Source organism: Helianthus annuus, chromosome 10, assembly GCF_002127325.2.
Source record: "Helianthus annuus cultivar XRQ/B chromosome 10, HanXRQr2.0-SUNRISE, whole genome shotgun sequence".
NCBI lineage: Eukaryota > Viridiplantae > Streptophyta > Magnoliopsida > Asterales > Asteraceae > Helianthus > Helianthus annuus.
In genome coordinates, this window is record NC_035442.2 from 163,961,522 (window position 1) to 163,971,614 (window position 10,093).

At 32.8% G+C, this 10,093-nt stretch overlaps 1 long non-coding RNA gene across 1 annotated transcript; it reads right to left on the bottom strand.

Annotated features, from left to right (window-relative positions):
• Positions 1-365: 365 nt before the first annotated feature.
• LOC110886351 lies at positions 366-3,126 on the bottom strand. Its single transcript, XR_004869882.1, has 3 exons — positions 768-3,126; positions 590-643; positions 366-508 (listed from the first exon to the last, which is right to left on the bottom strand). It is a non-coding gene; the product is annotated as an uncharacterized LOC110886351 (long non-coding RNA).
• Between the last annotated feature and the right edge of the window lie 6,967 nt (positions 3,127-10,093).

The window sequence follows — 10,093 nt, forward strand, 5'->3', positions numbered from 1 at the left end:
AGAAAAGGGTCCTAATATACCAAATAAGATTATGAAACCAATTTTATGGTCGCATAATATGTCTATAGACAACTTAAATAGTGTCCTAAAAAGAACATATTAGGACACTTTTACAATGTTCTAATATGTGACTACCTACTCTCAATCTTTTGATACACATACAAGCGTCCTTAAAAATTAATTTATAGGACCCTTATGATGTAACGTTAGAGCTACTTTAATATTAAGAAATGGTCCTAATATCCCAAATAAGATTATAAACCAATTTTATAAACAGACCATCAACATATAACATCCTAATAGTTATTGTATAACATCAACTAATGAAAGAAATAAAACTTCACTATATTTCAAATAAGCATGTTCATAACAAAAACACTAACCATAGATAAGTTATAACATTATCTAACATAAAGTTTTAACATTTAACAAAGAAATTAAAAGCAATTAAAGAAATAAGAAGCATAAAATCTTGAGTCATCATGCGTCCTCAATCCTCGTGGACTACCTACAAATAAACCATCCATATATAAGCACTAAGTTCCATGATATTAAAATTGTTTGTATCACATGTTTAACAAATACATACCGAGATGAATGGATAGGACCATGCGATGGATGCACCAATGCATTCTAATCAGTTCTATTCAGAAATTCAGATTGTTGATTAAGTATAATGAAATACTAACATAAAAAATTAATTGTTTGATCTCAGCATCATGTTAAATAATGTGTGCAGATTGAGAATAATAAAATAAAAAAAATACCTCAAGCACACTGTGAGCTAGGTCACTATTTCCATCCACATGACCAATTGTGGCTTGTGATGAATCCCATTCCGGATTAACTTCATTTGAAACAAGAATGTAACTTGCATAAGATAAGATTTAACACTATAAGAGATAAAGTAGAGGTGGCAACGTGGCCGGGTCGGGTCGGGTAACATGTTTGGGTCAACCCAATCCTTTTGTACAGGTTGAAATAAGTCTCGAGGTTGAGTTGACCCGTCACTTTTTGTCCATTAACTTTGAAACTTAACAAATCAAAATGATTATAAAAATAATATTGTATTATTTCGGTAATAGTTAATTGAAACCATTTAGGAGGTTTTGTACGTTAATAAAACTTTAGATGACTTTCAACCTGTTTGACTAGGGGTGTCAACAATCCGATACACCAGTGAGCTACTCAAGATCAGTTTGCTAAAAGCTCGAACCAAGCCAAGCTTAAAAAATGAGCGTGATCCTAGATTGCAGCTCGTTTAATAAACAAGCCTGAGCCTCATATATCAAACTTGACTAGGCTTATGAGCCTAAACAAGCCAACTATTGATAAAAATATAATAACTTCTATTTACTATAGTAACTATGAGATTGCATAATAGATAGTATTGTATATAAAAATGAGAAAAATACCAATAATATATATACATAAACTTATAACTATAAATATATAAATAAATGAATATATACACATATAAATAAATAACTAGTAAAAAATAAATCAGCCAACCTCGAGCTTGAAAAATTACTCACACACAAGGCTTAAGTTCTCTTAATTAAATGAGCCGAACCCCTACGTTTAGACCTGGCAAACGGGTCGAGTCAGGTCATGGGTCAAAATGGGTCAATTATAAAAAAGAGTTGTTTTGGCTCGGGTCGAAACGGGTTCGGGTCAGAACGAGTCCGTGTCGGAACAGGTCCGAGTCAGAACGGGATTCGGGTCGGGTTGGGTTTTTTTACACAAAATTGGATACACTAATTGATATAAAAGCATCATGTCAGGTACCAAGAAACCTCTTTGTCCATATCAACACATCGGTTCACTAAAGGTACATTAAATGATACAAAGATTCACAGTCAACCTCTGTAAGCGAGTAATCAACTCGTAATATTTTGCATAAAATAAACAACTGATATGAACTTAACGAGCTACCGTACATTCGTACCACCTGTCTTAAGAAACACCATCTAAACTACCAAAGTATATCTTTTATAAAAACATTTAATTTGCTTTAACTAAGCAAAACACAGAAAACTCCACACAATAAAAGAAATTGACATGAACCTCAAGAATCTTTGAATAAAACCAACTTAAAGGAAAGATTTCAGTAAAACTATAAAAGATAAGGAAGCTATACCTCCTCTGCTCACTGAAACAATTACCTGATGCTTATAAGACTCAATTCCATCACAGAAGTCAAAGCTGAACTATCATTCATACATAACCTAATAATGCTTAGTACAAACAATGAAAATTCCCAATAGGAAATTAAATGAAATCAGAATCCGATTAATAACACATATGTGCTACCAAAACTTAAAGGGTAGGCACAGGTTCTGCCTTGAAATTGCAGGCATGACTGACAAAACAACAAATTCACAAATATTCAGAATGCTCATTTCGTTAATAAGACATATGTGCTACTATATATTAATTTTTTAAGTTGTTTTTTCGAATTGAGTTTAGATGCTAAACTAATCTAGATTTAAACCAACTTACAGTTAATTCACCATAATTGAACTGAACATTGCGTTGTTGATGATAATACATTAAGTTGTGATGAGAGTTGTCTTCGTCAGAATAAACAATAAACCCAAGCCGCTGCCACCGGAAAGAACCACCAAAACCCACCGTCAACCACCATGGTTGCTGGAATACCACACCCGAATCACCGGAATCCGTTTCATGCCCTAGCCAGCTTTAGATCTGTATTGTCATTGCTTGAGAATGTCACCACCATTAGGAGATGGCTGAGCCGCCACATCGCTGCCACCATAAGATTAGGAGGAACCCTAACCGTGTCACCTCTGCCCCTTGTTGTCTGTGGTTTCTCCGCCATCATTAACCGCTGCATTCCACCACCCTGTAACCATTGTTTACGCCACCAATCACCGCCAAACCCCTGAACCATCACCAAACTAGATCTAAAACAACTCCCTGTCGCCCAACCTGCAGCCGTCGCTGCTGTGGTCTTGCACCGTCGCGTGCGGCTGCCACATCTCTCACACATCTATCTCTCTATTATCGATCCTCTCTCTCACGACTTTCACTCCCTCTCTCTCTCTCTCTCTCTGTAGACTTGTAGATCTTAGTGTTGTGAGAGAGAAATAAGAATGGGGGCTAGGGTTTTGATGGAGAAAAATAGAGGAGAAAGGAGTTTGAGATGCTATGTTTCGTTAAATGGGTCCATACCACGAATACGAACCCGTTTAATCATCACGCGTCTCGATCACTTACTAAAATTTGCTCGCTATACCATAACTAAATAAACCAGATACACTGGTTATATAAATTTCACTAGACGGGTATTCGGTTCATATATATTTGTTAAATCAAATATGTTTGGCAAGAATCACCAGTTGAATAATAGGTTTTACCCGTCGTAGGCCGTTATTATTTAGAATAAAAAATACATAAATGTGATGATGTGCTTTGTAACTGATTTGCTAAAAAAAATCACTAACATGTTAACATACGTAATTTCATGGAAGTTCACAAAATAAACATGTAAGTCATATAACATATATATTCACCAAATATACATTACTATATATTACTATATATCACATGTGATCTCCTGTTACCCATTTTGATCCATTAAGTACCAATATGGTCCATTAAGGCATTTATGATCTACCATTGTCCTTTATTATCCATTAAGGCCCAACATGGTCCATTAAGGCATGTGTGATCTACTGTTGTCCATTGTGACCCATTAAGAGCCAATATGGTCCATTAAAACAAGTATGATCTACTATTGTGCACTATGATCCATTCAGGCCCAACATTGTCTACTAAGACATGTATGATCTAATATTGTCCATTGTGATCCATTAAGGCCCAATATAGTTCATTAAAACATATATGATCTACTATTATCCATCGTGCTCCAATAACGCCTAATATGTTCCATTAAAACATGTATGATCAACTATTGTCCACTTTGATCCATTAAGGGACATATGGTCCATTAAAACATATACGATCCACTATTTGGCCGTTGTGAATTATTTAGGCCCAATATGGTCCATTAACACATATATGATCTACTACTGTTTATCGTGATCAATTAAGGCCCAATATTGTCCATTAAGACTTGTACGATCTACTATTTGGCCGCTGTGAATTATTTAGGCCCAATATGGTCCATTAACACATATATGATCTACTACTGTTTATCGTGATCCATTAAGGCCCAATATTGTTCATTAAGACTTGTATGATCTACTATTGTGCATTGTGGTCCATTAAGACATGTATGATCCACTATTGGTCCTTGTGATCCACTAAGGCCCAATATGGTTCATTAAGACATGTATGATCCACTATTGGCCATTGTGATCCATTTAGGCCCAACATGGTCCATTAAGACATGTTTGACTACTATTCTCCATTATAATCCATTAAGGCCTAATATGGTCCATTAACACACATATATGCCCACTGTTGGCCATTGTGATTCATTAAGGCCCAATATGGTCTATTAATACATATATGATTAGGGATGAGCTCAGTATCGATACGAAAATACCGCTACCGAAAATCGTCAACTATGGGTACAGGTACCGGTACTGAAAATGTTTGGTACGATAATCTACGTTACCGGTATTTGAAAATTAAACTCGGTATAATATTGGTACCGTACCGAAAACGCCAAAAAGTGGGTACCGAAAATAATTCGGTACGAGAAGTTTGGCACTAGTACTAATTTTGCATACATTAAAAACGTATATAAACGTAACTAATATGCATACTCTTACATATTATTTAGAAGAAAACACATATGGTTAGAATATATAACATTAATAATAGGATAAATTTTTAAAAATGTAGTAAGATTTTTTTTTGTTTTATAATATTAACTAATATAATTTTTCAATTGAGAATATTAATTGAGAGGGGAGTTTTGAATGCAATATTTTGGTGGGAAGTTTTAGAATGGAATATTTTTGGAAAGAAGTTATTTTGGGGGTAATTTTAACTTTTAGGATAAATATTTTGGTGGGAAGTTTTAGGATTAAATATTTTGAGGGAAAATATAAATTCTAGGATAAATATTTTGGTGGGAAGTTTTAGAATGAAATAATTTTGGGAAATTTTTTAATATGTTGTAAGTTTAACATTTAATCACACATTTTTTCATAACAATTGATAATATTTCATCAGACGAAAATAAACAAAGTGACAATGATGTGATGAATGTTATGTAAAGACCCATGATTTTTTTCTTTTAAATTTTAAGTGTAGATATTGTATAACCTTTGGTCAAAGAAAATAATATACATAACCATATGTATTAAATTTTAGCCACGTTAGTAAATATCAAGTGTCCTAATACGGTGTATTATAATAACACCATAATGATTAAGCGTCCTATAAATGTTAAAGTTATAAGACCCTAGTGTTAAGTGTCCTATTAAGTTATGTTATAATAGAACTCTAGCGAATAAACGTCCTATAAAACTGATGTTTTATGACTCAAATACCAGGTGTCCTATTACAGTGTATTTTAATAACACCACAATGATTAAGCATCCTATAAATGTTAATTTATAAGACCTAAGTGTCAAATGTCTTTTTAAGTTATATTATAATAAAACTCTAGCGACTAAGAGTCCTATAAAACTAATGTTTTATGACTCAAATATCAAGTGTCCTATTATGGTGTATTATAATAACACCACAATGATTAAGCGTCCTATAAAGTTTAAAGTTATAAGACCCAAGTGTCAAGTGTCTTATTAAGTTAAGTTCTAATATGACTTCGACTAGAAAGGGTCCTATAACACTGAACATTTATGACTTAACTACAACTTGTCCTATTAAGTTATTTTATAATAGGACCCCTAATGATCAAGTGTCCTAATATAATACCACATAATGGGACACTAACAATTAAATGTCTTATAAAGTACTTTATTAGGATCTACGTTTTAAGTGTCCTATTAAATTATATGATAATAGGACCCAAAAAATTCATCCATCCTATTAAATAGTTTTTTAGGACACCGGTTTAGTAGAGTATATTATAAAAGGACACCAAAAGTTCATTAGTCCTATTAAATAGTTTTTAGGACCCTCTTTAACAAGCGTCACACAGAAAAGGTCCTAAAAAGCCATTTTTGTTGTAGTGAAAGTATCCTCCTTTTTAGGTTTAGTGGCGGTGAGATGAACAACATCTAATTTTCCAGTTTCATGCATTCATTTTCCTGTACATATGTTACTAATCAACATACTCATTTTCCTTTGGTACTCTTGAGTGGTATAGTTGATTCTTAAGGCAACTTATGGTATTGGTGGAAAAGTTATATGTAATGCATCGGAAAAGTGTACTGATTTCCATGTGTAGACTTTTAAGTAATGGGTCATGGTATTGTACATCATGATGTATTCACATATACCACTAACTTTATAGTAAGATACTAGAGTAATGCATGCGTTTTAGGAGTTATTTTGATTCTTCCAAAGAAAACAGACTAGTCTTGGGAAATTTAGAATCTAGAACAGCTCCCATGATAGCAATAATGAAATGAGTTCTTGATTATCATAAGAGATATAATGGTTGACTTATCCCACTAGTCATGCTCTAGTTTTCTTCTGTAATACTTTTATCAGAAAAGAGTAGTAAGATTATCATATCTTAAGAAATAATCAACAATCCAACAAGAGTAAATTTTTATAGACACTCTTTAGTAAGCAAAGCATTTTAGGTTTTGAAATTAGAGTGGATAAAATAGATGAGATACAAACTTAAGAAGAAACTTGGAGTGATTTACATTATGGGGTAATCAAGTAAGGCAGACACAAATTATTATATTGAAGATATAGTCTACTATAACACCAAAATAACAGACTAATATAAGGTTCTACCTGAATTTTGGCTTTGCTTTGGCTTTGACCAAAATTCAGACATTATGAACGTATATAAATAACAGATTGTCTTGATATTCTAAATAAATTTGGCTTCGCTTTGGCTTTGACTAAAATTTATGCATTATGAACATACATAATAGACTGACTTATTGTTCTACATGAACTTTGGCTTCACTTTGACTTTGACCAAATTTCATGTATTATGAACATAAATAAATAAAACCAACTTAATGTTCTGCCTGAATTTTGGCTTCGTTTTGGCTTTGACCAAAATTCACGCATAATGAATGATATATAATAATATACCGTCTTTAGTGTTCTACATGAATTCTGGCTTCGCTTTGGCTTTGACCAAAATTCACATATTATGAACACACATAAATATAGACTGTCTCAATATTCTACATGAACTCTGGCTTCGCTTTGACCAAAATTCATGCATCATGATGAACATACATACACAATAAGGTAAAACGCATAAATATAACATAACACCTTTGGGTCAGGGATGAAATATTTATATGAATTAGGCTAATAATTTATTACGTGTGTCATTAAACAATTAGTTGTTGGGTTCATTATCCAACAATACACATAATAACATAAAATGACATAAATTAAAGTTGGGTCATTCGCAAGTGATGGTCATAGGAAACCAAATAAAATGAGCCTTCCAAAAGTTAACATAAGGCATGCGAATTCGTATGTCAAATAGGTTTCAAGACATAAGTAAAAAGATTAATTCCGCTTAGTGTGAGGAACCCAAAACATAATAGAATCCCATATAGTCAAATATAGTAACCGTAAGGATTTTGACATAATTTATCTCAGTAGATTTAAATCAAATATATCTCAGTAGATTTAAATCAAATATAGAGATTTGCATAAATACAAATCCAAACATTAATTGTATCCTTTAGATTGTTATAATAAAAAGTCTAATGTGGATATACCAAAAGATGTGGCAATCAATTATCCACCTCTTCAAACATAATACAGTAGGAAACAGATTCCTTTCTTTAATAGATATCAAATTAATGTCAAAAGGAATTAATTAAATTCCATAATCCAATAAACTGTTCGATGATATTTTAATATTTTCAAAAATGAAAAGCCTTTTGAATATTTGACTAATATTAAATGACATATTGATTCTGATGAAACGTTAGTTCAACTTTACAATCTTGATTATGAATTATGAATAACCAAAGTAATCTAAAACAATTCATCAAAATTTAGTTTGTATAAAATTGATTTGCTTTATCTCATTCTGATATAAATTATTAAAACAAAGAAACAAATCAATTTAATATATAATATCCATCAAACAGATTGATCGAACTCAAAGGAATAAATCTAGTTATATGATTGAATTTTGATATAATCAACATTGCTCTGATACCACATGTTGATTATATGTTTAAACATGGGTCAAAAATAAAGAACTCTAATCATGTTTATTCAATCATGATATAAATATAGATGCCAAGTTAGAGATACTTACTTGTAGGGATGATTATCTTTGAAGATAAAGATGAAGTGATGATTCCCGTTATGATACCTTGTGTTGATGGATCACACTAGAGAGAATTCATAGTATTGGTGTTCTTCCAGAGTTTTTGATCACCACTTATCATCAATATATAATGGATCAATGAATAATGGTCATGAATAGTGATCCGTTGTAAAAACTCTATGTATTCTCTATTAATGGTACCTAAAGGGAAATCATAATTGCCCCTTGAACTAATAAATATTTACAATTACTACCATCAAGTAATTGTCGGGGACTAATTATGTCATATTGGTAATGTTACCAAATGATCCGAAAGGCCACATCAACGGGTTATTTCTAACATAACCATCATCAATGCTTATCAAATTCAAATCTGGATCCGAATATAGCGGCTCTCTGGCCCTTATACAGAGCTGGTGACGAGGTGCCAAGCAGCATGTCAACAACCTCCTCCATTGTTGGCCTAAACGTTGCATTTTCTTGAACACACAATAACCCAATCTTGACGAATTTTGTCATCAAGAGTGAATCGATGTCAATTCTGGGATCAATAATTTTTGACAATGTTCCTTCCCACCAATTTCTCCTGGCCTACAACAATTATACATGTCACAACTCAACATGTATATAACTATTAGTTGTGACCTGCGAAACAAAACTTATAGAATAACAAAATGCATTTCCATTAGCTAAGCAATTTTTTATAAGCTAACAGGTCACATTCAAAAGTATGCTGAAAGTTGAAACGTAGCCGGTTATATGTTGATATTAAAATCCATGTGAATTATATGCTTAGGAAGTGATGTGTTTGATTAAAGAAGTAGGGATGCATCTATATTTTAAAATATAGATATAGATTATAATGACACACGTATACTATCATAAAGTATAATGATACGTACATAATCTATAAGGCTATAGGGTGTGGGGATCATGGTTGGGACATGATTTGCCACCTAGGAACATGAATGGAAGGCTACACCATCCCCTTGATTGATCCACCATGGTTTGCATGAATTAAACCATGGCAACCATGGTCCTCCTTTCCATTTTTCAACAAATCATTTCCGTTTTGTTTAGACAAAGATAATAAATAAGGGGCTAATGGTTTGGGTCATGACCATACCTTTAGGGTAGTGGTTTTAGATGGTGGATTAAAGATTAGTTACATGGCACTAACATGGAGGGTCATGGTGGTCACGAGGGTCATGACCACACCCTATAGCCTAAGCATGGCGTCCTTTTCGTTAGCTAGGCGTGTAAAATCAAGTATGCTTTGCCCATTTATAATTTCCAAAACCAATACACTGAAACTAAAGACATCTGCTTTGGTTAACATACATGATTTCCATGAATATTCTGGTTATCAGATATTAAACTTAATTATCTAAGTAGTTTATTAACGTTATGTATTATGATTAATGTATATAATTTCGATTAGGTACGAACATAGTTGAAACGGTGTGATGAAACCTTGGCACCGTTTCATGAAACGGTTATTCCCGCCAATGGTTAACTGCCGTTTTTCAACCGGCAATATCACATGTATATATATGTTGTTACAGGCAACTTATTCCGGTACCAAGACAATTTCACTATTCATTCAAATTGTCCAACAAACTGTTTCTCCTTGTTCTTTCCTTTCATACTCTGTTTTTTGCATTTAGTCTTCATACACTATGCAAACCAACTCAATTGCCA